The sequence below is a fragment of the Cephus cinctus genome, unplaced genomic scaffold, assembly GCF_000341935.2.
Source record: "Cephus cinctus unplaced genomic scaffold, Ccin1 Ccin1_scaffold0421, whole genome shotgun sequence".
Taxonomy (NCBI): Eukaryota; Metazoa; Arthropoda; class Insecta; order Hymenoptera; family Cephidae; genus Cephus; species Cephus cinctus.
In genome coordinates, this window is record NW_014333104.1 from 194,436 (window position 1) to 208,456 (window position 14,021).

At 37.5% G+C, this 14,021-nt stretch overlaps 1 protein-coding gene across 9 annotated transcripts in view; it reads left to right on the forward strand.

Moving 5' to 3' along the window:
- Positions 1 to 14,021, forward strand: part of LOC112494332 (dipeptidyl aminopeptidase-like protein 6) — a 215,165-nt gene that overhangs the window by 134,248 nt on the left and 66,896 nt on the right. The gene's annotated exons all lie outside the window — the stretch shown is intronic.

Here is a 14,021-nt window from a genome sequence, read left to right on the forward strand (position 1 = left end):
CGGAGAGTCCGAGTGCGAGGACTCGGGTGTCTTGGCAGACCGCGAGAAAATGAGTTATTCTTCCGTGTTTGGGCAATAGCCCAATTATCGGGATTTCTCGCAGAGAGCCATGACTCCCGGTTTTTTTTTTTTAAATAATATAGTGCCAGTGCGTGGCCGAGTGTGTCAGACACCGAGTGCCCAATGGACGCCCTCGAGGAGTCGGGACGCGGTACCATGGAAGTAGGCGGAAGGGACACGGCCGTCGCTCTTTGGATTTTTTAAGGAATTTATGGGACAGTCAATTTCCAGTGAGTACCGCGAGAGCGCGCTTGTTTTCGAGAATATCTCGCGCGTGAAGATAGCCGAGCAGGAGTGACGCGGACATACGGATGGCTAGGATGGCTACCGACGTCAGAGCGCACGTTCCTTAGAAAAAAAGCTCGTCTCCAACGAGACCTGTTAGGATCGCGAATCGCGCTGTGAGGGATTCGGGGACTCGGAAAGTACAACGATATAGGGACAGGTATTGACAGGCTAGTAGCCACCACGCCTCGGGATAGTCGTGAGCCGCCGCTGGGAAGCACACTGTAGGCGACGGGATTTGTATTGCAAAGTCCTCCGGTCATTTAATTGTAATAAACGAAACGGTATCCTACTCACTTTCTGGGTAGTCATTTTGCGCGCCTATCCACCGACTCCGAAATTCTCTGTCGTCGCCCCCATGTTCCCCTTCACCATTTTCAGTGCGCTGAGGCTGAGCCGCCGGGAAATTTGGAAAACGGCCGTGGTGAAGGATACCGGTGCGGGGAATCCGCACCTGGCGCCAAACAATTAGATTTTCGAATCTTTTTTCGATTTCAGCACGTTGGGAGCGACCACGGATTATTTGTAGGCGACGCCAATAGACAACATAGGTCACAGTATCTACTAGATATCATAGAAATTGCTTCACGTGCATGTATTTGTGCATGTATCAGAAATATCAATCATTTATGTACATAATATATTGCACATACATATGACGTACGTTATTAGAGAATATAAAATTACATGAAATATATTCTACACACATTTCAAATATATTAAGATATATTTTACATATAAACAAAATATATAAATTTCCGTGTGAGAAGCTAAGTGAGGCAAAGTATTTCGTAGCGAATACGGTTAGTGAGAATTATTCTTCTTGTTCATATAAATATTGTTGACTCGTAGAAGAAAATTATATCTATCTTAAAATTTTACTTGGAATATAATATTGGAAAAACATTAAAACATTTTGCATCTCTTTCGTTATTTGCGTTTTAAAACTTTCTCACGTATATTCCCTTAAAAATATGTACTTCTTCAGAAATTCTATATACGATTTTTTAAAAAGAATGTTCCTTACTATTCATATATTTTTTTAAATATTCCATTGAGTATCTTTTATCAGCTTGATTATGTTTTCAATAATATTCTTTATCCCAATTTTTCTCATTTTTTACCTTCATCTTTTGTAAATTTCTTACGCCTGCCCTTGACGCTTATTTAACGGTAAACTTTTTCAAGATCATGGGGAGCTATTCTTCTCGTATCCCCCCCCCCCACTCCCCGACTATGACCTCACCCTGCTCTAGTTATCCTGAAATTCCTGACGTCCCTTAAACACATTTCGCGAGAGTTTCCTCAGAGATTGTTTCGAAAGATATTCTCGAGATTTCATGCAATTTGAATGTACGATTCGAGCCTGAAGTTTTTAGACTTTTTTTTTTTATCGTTCTTTATTTTACTTTTTATTCACAAATTCTCTTTTGAAAGAATCCTACATTTTCCTTATCCTGAGGGATTTTTTCTTTCACAAACGTCTACTCTTTTTTCTTGACGATATGAAATTCTTGACGAGAATTTTACATTTGAGCGAAGACATGATTAATCTATTCTTACCTAACCTGATCTACATCCTAGAAAAATTTTACTTAATTCATAGAAATCTTACTGAATTTTATTGAACGTACTGTTTTTTAAAGATCTACGTTATCAGGTGTCCGAGGTGGAATTAATATTTTTTTTCGATCTCGACAACTTTTTTACTGTCATTTATCTCAATTCACGAGCGATCCTTTCGAACAGTAATCTTCTTCGCGCTCACTTTCTTCTTATTTCATATATTTATCTTTACCTTATTCCGGAAGATGTATGAAAAAATAAATTCACATAAATCGTTGTCTTATAATCTAATGATAGTATCCGTCAAAGTTTTATTTGCAACTTTCAGTGACCTGGTACTAGTATCATAAAGCCAAGTTAAAACTTCAATTTGAATTTAACGCCGATATATCACACGATATCAGTGGCGCAAAGTGTGCCGATACCATCAGAGTTCGTCCCTTTCGCTTAAAAACTTCTGAATATAATAGTGGTTAACGTGTACAGCACAGTAGAACATACTAGACGTGTGTTCTTCGCCATCTCAAGTACCCTCGTATTTAAATTATTGAAATCCACTTCTAAGTCGTAAGATATTTTATATTTGTTTCGCTTCTGTGTTCGGTTATCTCTGTATCAAGTGGCAGGGCCTTTTCCATTATCGAATATCAAACGACATTACGGTACGATATGGCCCATTGGAAACAACGTCAGTGACGGACCCATTTGGTATGCATGCCTGAAGGAAACTTTTTCGAAAATGCCGATCAGCGAAATTGCGATTATCATAGATCCAAAAACGACGAGATGTTTCGAGCCGTAGACACGTGATAAGCGACTCATATACACTTTATGGCTCTATCTAAACAAGTAATCTAACCTAATATTTTTATATCATATTTAGTCTCATGCTATCTTCTTGCTTATCTGATACAACTTTATATTTTATATTTTCTCCAGTCTGATAGATTGCACGATATATATCAATAGTTCTAATCATATTGTACGTATGTGACAGAGTGGATATAAATTTGTGCGAGATAGAATTACGTACATTATTAATTTTTGGAATTTTCATCTTTGTTAAAAAACCGATGTATAATATAACAGTTCTTAACGCTAAGTTTATTTCTTCTGTCATTAAGAAATAACAGATTAACCGAAGTTAGCCAATTCATTTGATTTATTTGATAGAACCAACTTCAATTGACGCAGTAGACCTATAGTATATAGATATATGCAAAATAATTAAAAATTCAAGTAAATGTAAATACGAAGGAAACGTCCTAGTTCTCAGTCGAAAAACACGACGTCGTCAACTTTCTCTTTTCAACCCTTCCGGTTTCCCATTTATCGGGGGTTACAACTTCCGGGCACGGGACGGAGATGACGTCGCAGTCTAAATCGGCGTTCGGCGTCATCTGCCGGGAAGTATATATTTTTATGTAAAGCAGAGGGATTACCATTCACGGGGACACGCTTTGTTACCGTCAGCAATTTCCTTTCACAAAACATCTTCCTCGTCCCCTTACGACACAGCCACCCTTATTATAGGTACAGTACTCTTGACTGGTGGCGATGCTGCTACCAACACAACAACCTTTCCCCACGTTACAAGTTACAATACATTAGATGAGGTTTGGTTGCGTAGGCTTAAGTTAAGGTTTGTTATATTGAAATGTCTTATGAGATTAGAAATATGCAAGAAATAAGCAAGCCATTAAAGGGCTATCTTTTGATCTTTTCTCAATTTTTTTCGTATACATATTTATCGAAAATTATACATACCCTATGAAAAAAAAAGAAAAAAAATGAATATTTTATTTTTTGTGTGATGCAAAAAATACATGCATTACGTAAGTATTTGCTATAGGTATGCAACATGCATAGACAAAATACCATAGACTGCGGTACTATTGTATTCCTACCAAAACTTTTGAATACTTTTCCTGTTGTAAAGTGTTTTTTCTTTTCGAATTAAATAAACTCAATTCAATGCAACACAATTAAATCTCTACTGTTCATGCAAGAAAAAGGCCAATGCCTTTCTTCTTTAACAAGCTAGTTATGCACAACACGATTAAACCAAGGCAAATCAATAGGTCAGCGAAATCATACCACACAATCGCACATACACGCGCGCGCGCGCACGCTCAATTTGCACTCATTCATTATAAATACCGAATTAATGCAAAGACGTGACGCGAGAAATTTCCTCCTTTCTGTGCTGCAGTTCGCCGAAGTCAATATGGGAGCATTTTTTTAGGCTTGTTGGATTATTTGATCTGCCAGCACGTGGTCGTCATCACGAATGATTTACGTCGTCCATTAGGATGAATCAAATTATTATAAAAGTCATGTCGCCTGTCTATTATCTTGTGCCTACGTCTAGTCAGCTTTGCTGTCCACTGGCGAAAGGGACGAGCGTCGATTAGTATCGGCGATAGATTAGTTTACAAATCTGTAAAGATGGCACTGCTAGATTCAGTAGCGGTTAATTTAAATAGCATCTTCTTCTCGTGTACCAGATTACACTGTATTTAATTTCTCCTAGTGATAAGGAACTTCATTTTTGGAAGAAATATGTAATGTAAAAACTATGTGAACTTTTATTTAATAGACAAACTTACGTTGGCAATTACCTACTGCAACTAATATAATTAATGATTCATTTTAATGCATGACTAGAAAACTACCTTACACTACTACGTAACGACTGGCACGCTCTTGGTTGCTACGATAACTTATGATAAAATATAATAATAAATATTTACCGTAAATGTTTATTTCGGTATTTGATGTTACGATGCTACACAAACTTTTCATCGTGTGCACCGAAATAGATGTAATTTTGAGGAATTGTCTAAATTGTTTCACGAAATCAAAGTGCATTAATGTACAATTACTTTGCACAGGAGGTCACTGCACAGTTTTAAATTGCATATTCGGTACCGAGTAACTACAACGGTATACCAAGTGTAATGACACTAACTCGAGTAATTACTGTTACGCCGTGCATAATTATACAGTCTGTTCGTTGTAATTTTCGCAGAGACACGTATTAGATGTATACCGTGAGAATGAGCTGTTTATTAAATACCAACCTGACAAAAGTAAAATTTAACGAAAAGTCAAAGTGGATCAAACACGTAATTATTTTGCATCTTGTTTTAGTTATACTCTATATATCATCTTATAAACTGCATTTTCCATGCACTTGAAAAACGAAGAATTTAAATTGTGACAGAAACACGTTTCATTGTACATTTTTAGAATTTTCCAATTGTCATATTAAACGTTAATTCAAATTATGCGTTGTGCATCCTTATAAATTTGTACAGTAAAATTAATTTCGTATTATTTTTTTTTTTTAATGACATAATCGTGAGGTGTCAATAGGAGTGCAGTTCACAAAATTGCAGAATAATTAATGAATCGTTCCAGAATACAATAAATTTCGGAATGCTGATATCAATAATGAGAAATAAAATGAATAAGTTAATAAACTGTATTACATGACTCAGAGTTTACCTATCCAAATTAATATTTTTTATGACATATACAATGTATACTGAGTAGTCCATTACGTGTAATGCAAGTTCAGGCAGAGATAACGAATTTAAACTAATATACACTCTTTATGTATGTTGTTAACCTCTGAGTTTCTCATGCTGATATTTTCAGAGATAAAAATTGAATGCAACGTATTGCATTGCAACTTGCACTAATTGATGTAAAACAGTCCAATTATCTAAAAGTGCATAATGATCTTGATATGGAGAAGGTTAATGACGTTTAATGTACCTACAGGACTTTTCAATAGCGAAACGCCATGGTTGATTTTAAAAGTGGAAAAACACTATCACATTTACCAGAGATCGTACGGAAACGTGTATTCGCTCTGTCAATAATAAACAATTTAAACAAAAATTCAGTTGCATCTTCAATCATATTTCAGCATACAATGACGATTTAAGCTCTTTGGTAAAACCAGCTCTTTGGTAAAACCAACCTTTTACATTCTCGCTTTAACAAAGAAAGAAATGACTGGAATATTTTCTAAAGAGTCCGTCAAGTGCATAATTGCATCTTTTATAATTAGTACTTGCTATGATAGTTTACTGTACTATGGTGGTAACATTTTTTTTTTTCAAAGTACAATGTTGCCTGATTTTTGAAATATACACTTCGGTTCCATTTTAATTAAAAAATATATATATAATGCAAGCTCTCATGGAATTGACAAAATGCATAGTTAACAAGGGTTTTAAAAGTTCTATAAAAAATGTGCACGCGGCTTCTGTTGCACAAAAACAATAAGAAATATAGAACGAGGCGCGTGCAAGTGCATAATTGCATCTTTGTATGAAACAATCGTTAGTGTTGTTTTTTCTTGAGTTTCTATAAGATTCATTGTTACAGCGAAGAACGAAGAAGGCTGCTCATTTACGTATATACCTTTTTTATACTCGCGTGGAAAAGAAATTATGCAAGTCGGCTTCGCGACTGAAGTTATCGTTACGTTAACCGAGACTTAATGCAACATTGTGCACTTCTAAAAGGCCGATAATTTCAGCTTTAAGGAAAGACTTTGGCGTACCTAGAGCGTAGAGCTTATACTGGTGCATTCGGGTGGATGCAGTAAAATTCATTAGTTTCCTTAACGACCTTACAAATTTTTTAAAAAGAAAAATTCCCATCAAAGTGTTATTCTACTACGGTGATTTTTTTATTTCCTTATACAAGAGATTATTTCGCGGAGAAGTCGTCAATAAATAAATATGAAAAGTAATTTGATGATTTTATGATTAACTATGGACTTTGATTGGTTGAGGAATGATTGTTTTAATAAATTGCATATGTCATATTTGTAATAGGATGTAACATGTGGTTCATTAATTTATATACAATTTTAAAATTGTTGTATTTAAACCTATAGAAGGTCGTGAAATAGATGAGAAGTATAAGTTTGAACAAAATCGTACTTTTTATGTACATTCCCTATTTTTAAAAAGTATAAAAAATTTTAAATATAATACTTTGAGATTTGGAAAATTTCTATAGACTGTTTTATCGTCTGTCTTTTGTGTGTACGTATTTCACATTACTATTTGAGACTATAATTGATAAAGTTTCAAAAGTGATTTCACGATGGAATCGTATAAGACACGAACCATTACTGTTCGTTTTATTTCTTCAGACTGAATCGTTTGCCGACACTCTGCATTACCGACATTTTTTTTCTTTCCATTTTAAACAATCTTTATTTCCTCGCTTCGACATCTCGTGAATCTTGCTATGGCGTAAGCGCCATCTTGAAAAGTACTGACGAACTAATAGGGCTTTCTTAAGTATTTTCCAATTTCCGTGAAAGTGCGTTGTTACCGATCAGTAGCAACACAGTGAAGGTTAGCCGTGTAAGTGTATGTAAAAGTGTAAGTACATGCATACATATGTATAGATATACGAGTACAGGTATAAGTGTAAGTGCAGAAGTAAAGGTCTGCCTACCTACCCCATTCGCAGCGATGCCGAAGCACCCCATCACACCCTCAAGTACAGTTTAATGTACCACAAGTCTTTCCAACAATAAAAGCGGCAACGTCGCTTTCTCACCACTTTGCCTCCCACCAGTAAGCTCGGCCCCGGTAATCATAATAAATAATACCGCAAAATAATGGCGCTCTTCTTCCCCCCAACCCCCAACCCCCAATCCACGATAAATTATCCCATGAGATTTCGAAATGAATTCGCCAGTAACTCGAACTGGTTATGGTCCCTTTAGTTTCTCCGAATTCTCCCATTTATCAATGCTCGTAACTTCTGTCCCCTCTGACCACTTCGCTCATTAAACAACCTTCTCGCCAGTCTTCACTAGCTCGATGCACTTTTGCCCTTTGACCTCCACAATTTCCACTTACACGTATATCTATATGCATATCCAGCAGACCAGCCAGCGGTGTAACTATACGGGAGCACAGTTGCTCGGAACCAACTTGAAGTCAGCAAATAAAATGAATCTAACCTAAAATCGACCACTTATTACGCACCGGCTGAACTGGACTGACCGGATATTTGAATAAACAAGTCTGTGCATTATTACGGATCTTCCGGTCCCTATACACATAGATACCAAAATGCATCTCTATAGAAGATCACTCTGATATTGAAGTATCAGCAGTAGATTTATTCTGGCTGATCCATTCCATTTTGCGTCGGACATTTTGTAAATGTGGATTACATTGTTCGCCGTGTTCTCTCTCTCTCTCTCTGTTTCTGTCTCTCTATTTCTTTGTTTGTTAACACAATCCTAGTATTATCCTATACGCAGTTCTCTTAAAGCCTTTAAAGTAGTACATGCCAGAGTCCCGTAGAGGAATCTCACGATTTGTTTGTGGTTCAAGTACTCTGAGAACTTGGCAACGAAATACAATGTATTTCTAGGCTAGGGTTAGGGTGGTTAAGGTTGAGGGTCGTGTAGCGACCTTTTGAGAAGTAATTGAAAAGTTTTAACGAAAGACGCTGGTTCAAAGTGTTTGCACATGTTTGAAACTTTAAGGTTGACTGTTTCCCAAGAATCCTTCGTTTCTTCATCCCTCAGCCTCATTATCCCATCACTTCAATTATATTCAGTACACGATGTACCTATCTTGGTAGCAGATATCACCATCTTCCAAGAGTAATTTGAAACTACATAAGGTCTGTACACGATACGTCGCAGGAATTGAAAAAAAAAAAAACTTTCGCCAAGACATCCATTATCTTGACAGACCCGTCGGATAACTTTATCCCATCAGTAACTGGTTACCCCCTTCCTCCCTAACGTTTATCTCTAAACGTTTCCATGGCGACGATCTCAAAGGAACTCAGTGGAAATCCAAAGTACTTTACCTTTTCCTTTCCTCCTCATTGGTCGACATAAGGCATGCTGGTATAAAAATAAAAGGACTTGAAAAAAGTAAGAGATTAAGGAGAGACGATAGACCGCGAGCCTAAGGAGGTGGAATAGGGGGTGGTTTGGCTGGCATAAAACTCCGAGTCAATCGTTCGCAAACTGTGTACGAAAACACTTTTCCACGTGGGTCTATGGAATACGGATTTCTGGGCTCGTTTACCAACCCTCTATTCCATGCCAATGGGCTTTCAAGTTGAGGTTCGGGTTTTGGAGGTTGCCGAGACCACATTAAAGATGTTCGCAGGTTAATAGAAGCGCGCTAGGGTTAAAGGGTTACCGACACCACGAAATAAAGGGAACACTGAACCACTAGTCTTGCTCTCCTGTTCTTACGCGACTCAGCAATACAGCTTCTTGAATATGGTGACTAGATCTGAGGGTAGATGGCGCAAGCCCGCGTGTGTCTGCACAATTTAAGGGCTTCGGCAGGACTTGGAAAATTGAAGCCTCAATGAAAATCTCATTGCGATGGTATTATTAACTCTTCCCATTTCTAGCCTTATATCTCTGGATCTATTACACGGTATATACATATATATCATATACTTACGTAGGCTTATAGAGCTTTATCGATTTGTACAGGATAACCCTTTAATGCTAAACGTCTTTAGAGAATTAAGCGATGTTTCTTCGAAAACACTGCACCCTCATCATACTCACCTGTGAAATACCTCTCTCCATATTTCCTCCACGTTCAATCCGTTTTCGCCCTAGATTCATCCTTTACGAGCCTAATATAATCCTACTCTTAACTGCATTACCAGGGCTCGTTAGTTATTTAAAATGGTGTCGATGATAATCTATCTTGAGTCATAACGTTGTCGGACGATATACACTCCCTTCTACATACCATAGTCCTTTTTCCCCTCTGTAAAGTTATATTTTGAATTTTCTCGTTGAATTCCTTAAATCTACTGTCGAAAAAAACCAAATTCGTACTGACAAACAGTTTTGAAGATTTCTAACTAAGGAATGACCAATGTTCACAGAAGAACAGCAGTTACTAACTGATAGTATCGAGAGTGCGGTTCCAAATGAAGTGGAAGGAACACTTTTGTTTCAGTCAAAGGAATTCCTATACTTTATTTTCAATGCTAATTCACTCATTCCGAGACAATTAATAGTTTGAGTTTATATTACGTCACTCCGAAATACATATTTTTAAATTTTCAGTATCACAAATTTTATTTGTTGTACATTATCATACCGACTTCCTTGTTAAAACCGATGACAGTAAAATATTATATAAAAATGACAAGCAGTATCACACTGGGTTATGTTTCTCGTATATCGACCCCCAGGTGTCGGTGTCGATAGCAACTTTTGGCAAATTGCATGCTACCATGCGTATGTAATACATAATACGTTATACAGGAGATGGATGAATAAGGTTAAAGTGTGGGTCGCCGTGTGTAGTATATGCGTAGGAAAATGGCGAGAACGAGAGACGGAGCTGATCCCTGTATAGTTGTGCCATCACTGATACCACCGCAACCGCTAATAAATATGCATCATATGAGATCAGGGAGCGGGGCTAGAGCGGGTGGTTCGCGTATTTGTACATGATGAGTGGCTGCCGTCTTGCTTACTAATTCATAGGAACCTTACACAAAGCCCGCATACATAATGCTTCGTCGATACACGTAATGCGAACGTGGCCCTGAGAATAGGAATAAGAGGAGAATCCTTTGGGGGTGGCGTGTGCACAGGTGTTACATCCCGCAGCAGTATACTGGGTGATCGCCGAATAATATACCTGTGTTAAGATTTGTATTTTTTTCGTACTAACTTCTATACTAACAACGCTGCATGAATGTATTGAGGCTTAAATTGGTAGCAAGAATCACATGTTATTATAAAAATTGAACGATAAAGGTCACAAAAAATACTGAAATTTATTAACTTTTAATTGAATAAGTTAGAAGCCGTGGAATTATACAATTTTTGAATTAATTGCCCACAAAACATTTAACGACTGCACTACATGCTTAATCAGGTAAATATTATTCGATTCAAATAACAGAAGTTGTTGCTTCGATTAGTTCATATGTGCATTGGAGGTGTTACACGTGCTGTCTTTTTGAAATGAAATTTGGTTGGTATGACTATACGTACTGGGATAGGAAATACATGTACTTTTAATTGTTACAAAAGTGTATTTCAATATTTTCTTACTCGACTATACAGATCTTACTTATCAATTAAATTGTTTTCTATTTCATCAGACTTTTTTCTCAGTGATAAAATGACGATTATATGTTGTAAAAAATTATTTAAACTGTGATAATATCTTAATGGTTGGATAAATCGTCCATATAATCTGCTGTTGTCTCTTTTGGCCTCGGACTTACCTTTATCTCGCTGGCACCCTCTAGAATCCACGAGTGAGGCGAAGTATCCCCTGCATTCGCATTATACATGCACAACTCGCACAATGAACGTGCCACTGTGGCAGCTTCTGTGGTCTGCTTGTATCTCGATTACCTTGCTAAATTATTGTTGATCGTTTGTCTCGTGGAAATTGTAAGTCCATAACTAAACCTCCCGACAATAATACTGGCGATTTGAACGATTGCGAATGAATAGGTTAATTGCTAAAAATTCGAAATTGCTTATTAGGTTACTAGCTATTAATCGATTGCTCAATTATCTAGATAAAAATTACTGTTTCACTCAATTATCTATTGATGAATCCAAGCACTCCTTTTGTCGATCTTAAAACAAATTTGAAGATCCTGCGTCTGTAATTTCTTAGTGAACACAAAGTGACACTTGCCTATCGGCAATCTTAAAACTTCGTACTTAGGAACGTAATGCTTATAAAACACCTGATTTACGTAACTGTTACATCCTTAAGTAAGAAAATTTAACATTGCCCGTATGTACCATAACTAGTTACATACAAAAAAATGTCTTTTTCGGGTGTAGTTAATTTTACAAAAAACTTTTAAAACTATTTTAGAATAATTAATAATTAATAATAATTTTAATCGTTGACTAGAAGCGCCGCTGAAATAAGCAAACTAGTTTACTGTGAACAACGCGAATCCGGAACTTTACTTGTGTAATTTTAACACAGAGGAATATCCGACAGTGTTCTTGAATATATAGTGCATAGTACGCAATTTCAGTAGATTGGTCAAAGTTAGGGTTGGTTGGGTGTCAAAGATGGCGGCAAGGATTGCTTAATGGTGAGTTTCGGTATTCAGTTTGAAACGGTCTGTTTTCCTAGTCAAATAGAACAGCGGCGCATGTTGTGATTCTCGAGAGAGAGAGAGAGAGTGAGAGCTGTCTTGCAGAAGTGTCGGAAATCATTATTTATTCGTGTTAGGTGTGCGTATCTGTATGTATGTATATATGTGGTTATATGTATATATACTTTTACATAAGGTAAGGGAGTTGCAAATATGCTGAGGGATGATGAGTTTATAGGTGTATATGTATATAGGTGAAGTACTAGAAAGACTGGTGTTAAAGTGGGTTATATATATATATTATATATATTATATATATATAAGTGGGTTATATATATACATATATTGTGACGTATGCCGTCTGTCAGCATAGTCTACAAATAATTCGTGGCTACATCAAAAGTGCTGAAATCCAAAAAGATCCGGAGATCCGAATATGTTGGGCGCCAGGTGCGGCTTCTTCGCACCACTGTCCCTCATGACGGCCGATTCCAAATTTCCCCGCGGCTCAGCCTCGGCGCACTGAAAATGGTAGAGGGTAACATGGGGGCGACGAGAAAGAATTTCTGTGGATAGGCTCGCAAAATGACTACGCAGCGAGTAGAATATCGTTTCGTTTATTACAGCTAAATAAACAAAGGATTTAACAATACAAATCCCGTCGCGTATAATGTGCTCCCCAATGGCGGCTCTTGATTATCTCGAGTCGTGGTGACTGGCCTGCCCATGACTTGTCCCTATATCGGCGTGCCTACCAAGTCTGCGAATCGCTTCGCGGCGCGATTCGCGATCCTAACAGGGCTCGTTGGAGACGACAGCCTTCTCCCTTCTGCCTGCTTCCATGGTGCCGAGTCCCGGCTCCACGAGGGCCTTCATTGGGCGTTCGGTGTTCCATACACTCGGTCACCCACGTGCACTGTACTAATAATAAGACAGAAAACCGCAAACTATGGTTTTCTGCAAGAAATCCCAATAATTGCGAACCCAACTAAAAGGGCCCTGTACCTCCGCCGCTGGTTTACTATTTTCCCTGGTTTCCTCCTCCCGAAGCCCAGAGACCGGAGGCATCACCGTGTTGTCGGTGGTGCGCGGAGGTGCGGGACTTTTGTAATGTGTCGTCCTGACGTCACGTTAGAATATACAGGGTGAACCACGAATCGTGATCAGTAGAGATTACTTTGTTATTAGCAGTCCGATCGAAAATGTTTTTATCAGCTTTTGCATGGTTTTAAGAGAGCTTTAACGTGATAGTGAAAAATTACTGGTCAACTCTTTTTTTAAATGTTTTTTCAAGGTTACCTTGAATTTTTTGTAACTGAACATATAATTTTTTTACGCCTGTCTGTTAGAGGATTTCAAGACGAATTCGGCACATGTAAGGACATGGCATTTTTTTCATCCGGTTCGAAAGAAAATTAAAAAACTTTGTATCACAAGGAGAATCACAGCTACGCCGTTATTACGCATCCAATGTTGTTGACAAGTCAAAATTTACCAATCTTAATTGTAGCGATGTTCAAAATGGTGTCCACGAGCTGCAATGCACTCGCGTAGACGGTGAACAAAAGATTGTTTTGCATTCTTTATGGCCTCTACACTGATGGTTGAGCATGCATCCGCAATCCTTCGTCGCACATTTTCCGGTGTTGTTGGAGCTTGTGATACAAAGTTTTTTAATTTTCTTTCGAACCAGATGAAAAAAATGTCATGTCCTTACATGTGCCGAATTCGTCTTGAAATCATCTAACAGACAGGCGTAAAAAAGTTATATGTTCAGTTGCCAAAAATTCAAGGTAACCTTGAAAAAACATTTAAAAAAAGAGTTGACCAGTAATTTTTCACTATCACGTTAAAGCTCTCTTAAAACCATGTAAAAGCTGATGAAAACATTTTCGATCGGACTGCTAACAACAAAGTAATCTCTACTGATCACGATTCATGATTCACCCTATATATAAGCGAGCAACCGGTAATACTTTCGG